Raw genomic sequence first — 6,312 nt, 5'->3', positions numbered from 1 at the left:
AATATTATCGTGAATGTGGATAAATACTGTATTTTAACAATACGGTATTCTGTTTTTTCACATTTGTTATTTTTTATTTGTTATTTTTCAATCTGTTTGAAATAAAGATTGAAATGAAATGAAATGAAATCTAATGTTCTATACAGTATATAGCTATCTTTCATATATATATTCAACAATAGACAGATAAGACAAGATAGAGCTTTATTGTCTTTATTGTTTATTTGTCTTGGGCATCGAGATAATAAACATAAAACATTCAGGTCAATAGATACAGAACAGAGATCACATATCACATGGCAAAGAAACAAACACGAAACATACAGGTACAGCACTTTCCCCATTGCACATATCCCTATTGCATTCATACATCATCAAATATTGCAGTTTTCCCTATTGTATTTATACATAAATCAAATATTGCACCTTCCCTACTGCATTCATACACAAATCAAATATTGCACTTTCCCTATTGCATTTATGTATCTATTTTTACATTCATGTATTTATTACCACATGTATTTATTGCTGTATTTATTCCCACATTCATTTCTTCATTCTTGTGTCATGTCTTGTCTGATAAGGAACAGCAGGGGGTGCTGTTGCAGTGTGAGTGCAGATATACAGTAGTGTATATAGCTATCTTTAATAGATATTCTACAATATACAGTATCCTTCCTGCAGCAGCATACAACACAGTTTATCATATGATACTGAGCAACATGTAACATAAAGATATGTATATCACATAATATAGGATAGGACTTTAGGGGTGTATATTAACAAATACACTTTGGTTTTGCAATATAGAGTACCAGTTTGTTATTGTTGACCCAGTCTGCTATGGCTTTAATCTCTACTTTAAGTAGATTGTTGAACTCACTGCATGTTGATGCTGCACTGTATTGTTGTGGCAATTTAGTACTCACAACAGGAAAGAATGAAACAGAGAGGAATCAATAAAACACAAACACAGATATAGTTGATCAATTATTATTTCGTTGTACAACAATCAATAATAATGAGCAAAACATTACCTCTGCTCTCAAGCAGTCCTACAGCAATGCCTTCTCCGAATATTCAGAAACACAGGACACATATAGGTTTTCTAAATGACACACAAACATGTTCCCTAATCATGTTTAACGCACACACATTGTCAGGTCTCCTAAACTTGGACGCACCAACCTCAGAGCAACATGTAAGTTCCAGATGTGAAAAGGTCATTATCTCATGAAGTCTTTAGGAGCCTTGCAGGATATGAATTATCCAATTAACAAACTATATATATATATCGTCTGCACATGAGCGCACATACATTTCTTTACATTAACTAACACACCAACATCCTTATCGTTTCTTAGCTAATGCATGCTGGATATGAACCACTAACTAACAAGACTTTAACTGTATTATATCTGAGGAAGACCTCTCTTGGAGTTCCTCTGACCTTTGCCAATTTACTTAACATGGGTACATCTGCTGTTAATTGCAAAGACCATTGATAATTAGCAAAGAGACTCATGGGCCTCTTCCAATATCTGGAAACTGTAATTAAATCATAGTTATATTGAGAAGGTCCAAGACTTGACATAACAGTATATTGTGGAATCATCAGCATACATTATTACACTGGACTGGAGGTGATCTCTGTTGGGGATTGTGTTCACCTGGTGCCCTGTGATGGCTACTCCCCCCTCACCTGTGTCTAATTTATCCACCCTCACCTGTGTCTTGTTAGTCTGTGTGTGTATTTAGGTGCTGTGCTTGTGGGGTTAGAGGGCTGTGAGATCTTTGTGGCTGCAGGCTGTGTGCAGGGAGAAACAGCAGATTGAGGCTGTGTGTTCATGATTTTTAATGAAGGCCCACAGCGGGTTATATTTGGGATTTGTGACTCTGGCTCCTTACTTGGTCGGGCCGTGCAACGGTGAGTCTCAAACCATTCATGCAGCAGTTGTTGAGAACTTATTGAAATCACTACTAGTATTATGGACTCACTGCTAGCTACCAACAATAAAATGCCACTTGTACATAAATATATATATAATGAAGTGTTTTATTGAACACTTTTATTTATTTATACATTCATGTATTTATTACCACATTTATTGATGTATTTATTCCCACATTCATTCCTTCATTCTTGTGTCATGTTCCGTTCTTGTCTGATAAGGAACAGCAGGGGGTGCTGTTGCAGAGTGGCTGGCTGGCTGGCTGGCTGGCTGGCTGGCTGGCTGGCTGGCTGGCTGGCTGGCTGGCTGGCTGGCTGGCTGGCTGGCTGGCTGGCTGGCTGGCTGGCTGGCTGGCTGGCTGGCTGGCTGGCTGGCTGGCTGGCTGGCTGGCTGGCTGGCTGGCTGGCTGGCTGGCTGGCTGGCTGGCTGGCTGGCTGGCTGGCTGGGCTGGCTGGCTGGCTGGCTGGCTGGCTGGCTGGCTGGCTGGCTGGCTGGCTGGCTGGCTGGCTGGCTGGCTGGCTGGCTCAGTGTCCATCCATATCATGTATGGGTCTAATGTTTTTGTATGAACCAAGTCAATATCAAAGCATTTGTAATATATGACATGCGTGAGTTGTTTAGTTTATCTTATAGCCTATGAATGTTCAAAGTGAACAATGAGACAGAGGTGACGTTGTCACCGCTGCAACTGTCTGTTTTTCCTGTGACAGTGACGGACCCCTTGGACGATATTCCAGATGGCAGCCACAAGAGCTTCATGCAGCGGTATTTAAAAGGCCTGGCCTTACCCGCCCCAGACACAGTACCGGGTTGGACAGTCTATAAATGCAGAATTAAATGGAATAATACAGAGGTGTACGGTGCAGACGGTCGACTCCAGCTTGTTTAAAGTTCTCGTTTCGGTCAGTATTTGTGAACATCTTTCTTAAAACTATTTCCAACAGTATTCTTGGTTTATTCTCCCCTGCAATATGTATTTAGATTGCTTGACTCATAGTAGTTTGTGTGTCATCAATCATAGACAGATCAACATGAGGAATGGATCTACCGAGGCTCCTCATGCTTGGAACGCATAATCAAAATGAATGGGACTTTAGTGTCATCAGATAAGTTGGCGCAGAAGAATACATCTTCTGTAGTTGCTGGTAAATTTGTTTCTTAACCTAAATAAAATCATTATTCAAGTTAATCCTGAGACCCATTTTATCTCTCATGCATTTATATGTCTTGTGTTCTTCAGAATCATCAAAGGCAGCACCCTGATGGAACCATTGATGTGTAAAGAGAGCTGTGTGCTCTCAAGATGGCGGCCCCTTCATTTAGTGAAAGGTGCTCTCCAAGGATACGCTGGAACGTTTTTCAAGCTTACTGGGGAGAATCCGCACTTAAGTTCCAGCTGAGCCGATTGAGCATTTACATTGAGAACCATAAAGATTATAGTAAAGTTCCAGAAGGGCTTACAGTATTAGACATCTGATTCATTGCCCTTGACCTGGTCAATGCCCATGCTGTTCATGTGAACAATGTCTGTGGAGATCATTCCTCCGACATGCCTGATATATTTGATGCCTATCAGATAATGTCACTGCAGAGAATGTCTCTGTTTTCCTGGGGAATGCGATGGGCCTTGCATATGTTTTTATGAAGATGTAGACCATTTATAATAAATGTATTTTAGTTTTTTTGTGTGTGATAACTTAATAAAAATGATATGTTCATTTCCATCAACCTTTTTAATGGCAATTTTATTATTCCAATGTCCTATATCCTTTTGCCATTACTTCACAGGAGGGTTTAGAGTGATCCTGACGCAGACGCAGTGTCAAAGGGTTGTGGTATGAGCATCTGCCGGCTGGGCTGTCTGGCTGGTAGAATCGGTATGCTCTTCCTCCTGTGTCCTCGTCCTCTCCTGTCACCTATGACCCCTTTTATACACCCGGTGCAGCTAAACCCCGCCACCAAGTGTTCAAAAATAATATTGCACTATACATATAAATAAGGTAAACTGAGACACCAACAACACCCATAAAATGGCTCCTACACACCGGCCCCTAATTGGCTTTAGTATGAAACAAAAAACAATTACCAATAAAGGAGCTATGTAAAATACAAATGGTGTGTTCTGTGTTATTTAATTATTAATGATTATTCAGTTTTCTTCTCTTCTCCCTTGTCTTTGTGGTACTTATGTCTCAGCTTCCTGGAGCAGACATATCTTCGTTATTGGTTATTCGGTTATTATAGGTTTCTTCAGATCACCAGTCCACTCCGTGAATGTTTTCAGATTTTTTGCATTTATGATGTCTGGGATCTCAAACCCGACCTCATACTGCTCCCGCTCTCGCTCCATGGTCTGTTTGACGACCCTGTCGACCTTTGATGCCGTTCATCAGCTCAATCTGCTCAAGTTCAGGTTCAAACCTATCAACGATGTCACAGGCATCCTTCTTGGTGAACGCCGTCTTTTCTGGATCCAAATGTTCTCACCGATGCAGCTCCGACGTGTTGCTTTGTCTTTATTCTGTCTCGTCCTTTTTCAGTCTGATTTCTTCTCGTGCCACGTAAGCAGCTTTCCGGCTGTACGGGTGACAAACCTTCTCCGGAGCCTTCAGCATTTTGTCTGTTTGAAAACATGTGTGGGTGCTGCTGTTAGAATCTCTGCTGTCATTGCTTCCTCTTAGGGGACAATAGAAGACCCACCCCAGTAGGGTCTTCATAGCATACGCTCCTTCTCCTTGGCTATTGACCAGCTCCCAAGGTTCCAATACCTTAGGAGAATTTGTCCCGATGAGTAGGTCAATGCCAAAGTCAATTTCATGAATTTTGATGTCCTTGAAGTAAGGCCATTTTTCAAGATCTTCTTGCACAGGAATATTGTGTTAACAGGCATGGTCTTATGTGTGAAAACATTAGATAGTTTAAGGAAATTGTCTTTGTCCAGACTCGATATTTCCAAACCTGAGATATGATGACTAGACCATTTTTTCTTGATTCATTGTCTTTAAGAGAATGTTAGTCCTTTGTCCTGTAAGGTTTAGCCTCATTAAACTTTCTGTGCAAAAGGTAGATAAACTTCCAGGATCCAAAAAGGCATACGTTTGCAACACTTTGTCCCCCTTGTGGCTCTTTACTTGAACTGGGATGATGGAGAAAATGGGACGATCATCTCCCGCCCCAATATGACCACATATTTGAAGTGAGACAACAGTATTACCTCCAGTTGGTTTCCCATTCTGTTCTGTGTGTTCTGCTTCCTTTCTTTTGCCCTTTTGTTCAATGTGGAGTATTTCAGGATGATTTTGGTTGCACACATAACATGTCAAACGACTGTGGCAGTGTTTGCTCATGTGACCTATTTTTAGGCATCCAAAACAGACTCCCTTTTCCTTCAAGAAGTCAAGCCTTTCTCTGTGTTTTCTTCAGGATGTGTGGACACTGCCCCAATGAGTGACCACTTCTACTGCAGAACAAACACAAATATAGGGATTTGGTGGTTGATGCAGGTATCTTCAGTCCCATTTATTGTTGTATTTTCTAGCACTGGTGTTCTTGGGCAGGTAACAGTTGTTGCAAAACTGCTTACTCTTGGTCTTGACCTTTCTTTTGAAAAGGTAGAGGTTTTGAAAGTTGTAGATGGTTTATCATCTTGGATGTTTCCAAACAGAGGATCTGACAGTATCTTCACTTGTCTCTCCATGAAGTCAACAAGGTCAGGAAATGTAGCTCGATGCCCACGCTCTTCCTGTAGCTGACATGCTCTATTCCTCCACTTGTCTCTGAGTTTGTAGGGTAGTTTCTGAAGTATGTTTTTCACGTTTGAAACAACATTCATTTCATCCATATAGGTGAGATGTTCCATTGCATTGCAACAACCTCTTAGGAACAAAGAGAAGGCTTGCAGTGCTTTCACATCTTCGGTTTTGATCATTGTCCAGGTAAATGCTTTGTTCAGTGGCAATCTTGTGCTCATTACCAAAGTGTTCCTTAAGCAGCTGTTTTGCCCTTTGATAGCCTTGAGCTGGAGGCAGATGTTGGCAGCTGCGCACTAGGTCCTTTGGTTGTCCTCTGGTGTATTGCTCTAGGTAATGCAGGCAGTCACTTTCATCATCAGTTTTCCGTTCTACTCCTCTTTCAAATGCACGGATGAAGGCTTCAAACTGCAATGGGTCACCATCATAAACAAGAATGTCTCTTGGTGGTAAAGTAGAAGTAAGATGTTGTTGAGCCAGCATAGCAGTGATGTCATTTTGCCTCTGGATTAAGTTATAGATGTCACCTTGATTACCATTGTTGATTACAGGTGGTGTGATGTCAACATGTCCCTGTTGTGTCTGTATATTTTGTCCGGGAATAGAGGTTT

General features: G+C 41.1%; 1 long non-coding RNA gene across 1 annotated transcript; it reads left to right on the top strand.

The window, feature by feature from the left end:
• The first annotated feature begins 2,730 nt into the window (after window positions 1–2,730).
• Window positions 2,731–3,976, top strand: LOC117490441. The gene is made up of 3 exons (XR_004556678.1): window positions 2,731–2,854; window positions 2,974–3,097; window positions 3,193–3,976. It is a non-coding gene; the product is annotated as an uncharacterized LOC117490441 (long non-coding RNA).
• The last annotated feature ends 2,336 nt before the right edge of the window (window positions 3,977–6,312 follow it).

Source organism: Trematomus bernacchii, unplaced genomic scaffold (genome assembly GCF_902827165.1).
Source record: "Trematomus bernacchii unplaced genomic scaffold, fTreBer1.1, whole genome shotgun sequence".
Lineage (NCBI taxonomy): Eukaryota > Metazoa > Chordata > Actinopteri > Perciformes > Nototheniidae > Trematomus > Trematomus bernacchii.
This window is presented reverse-complemented; position numbering and strand designations above follow the sequence as displayed.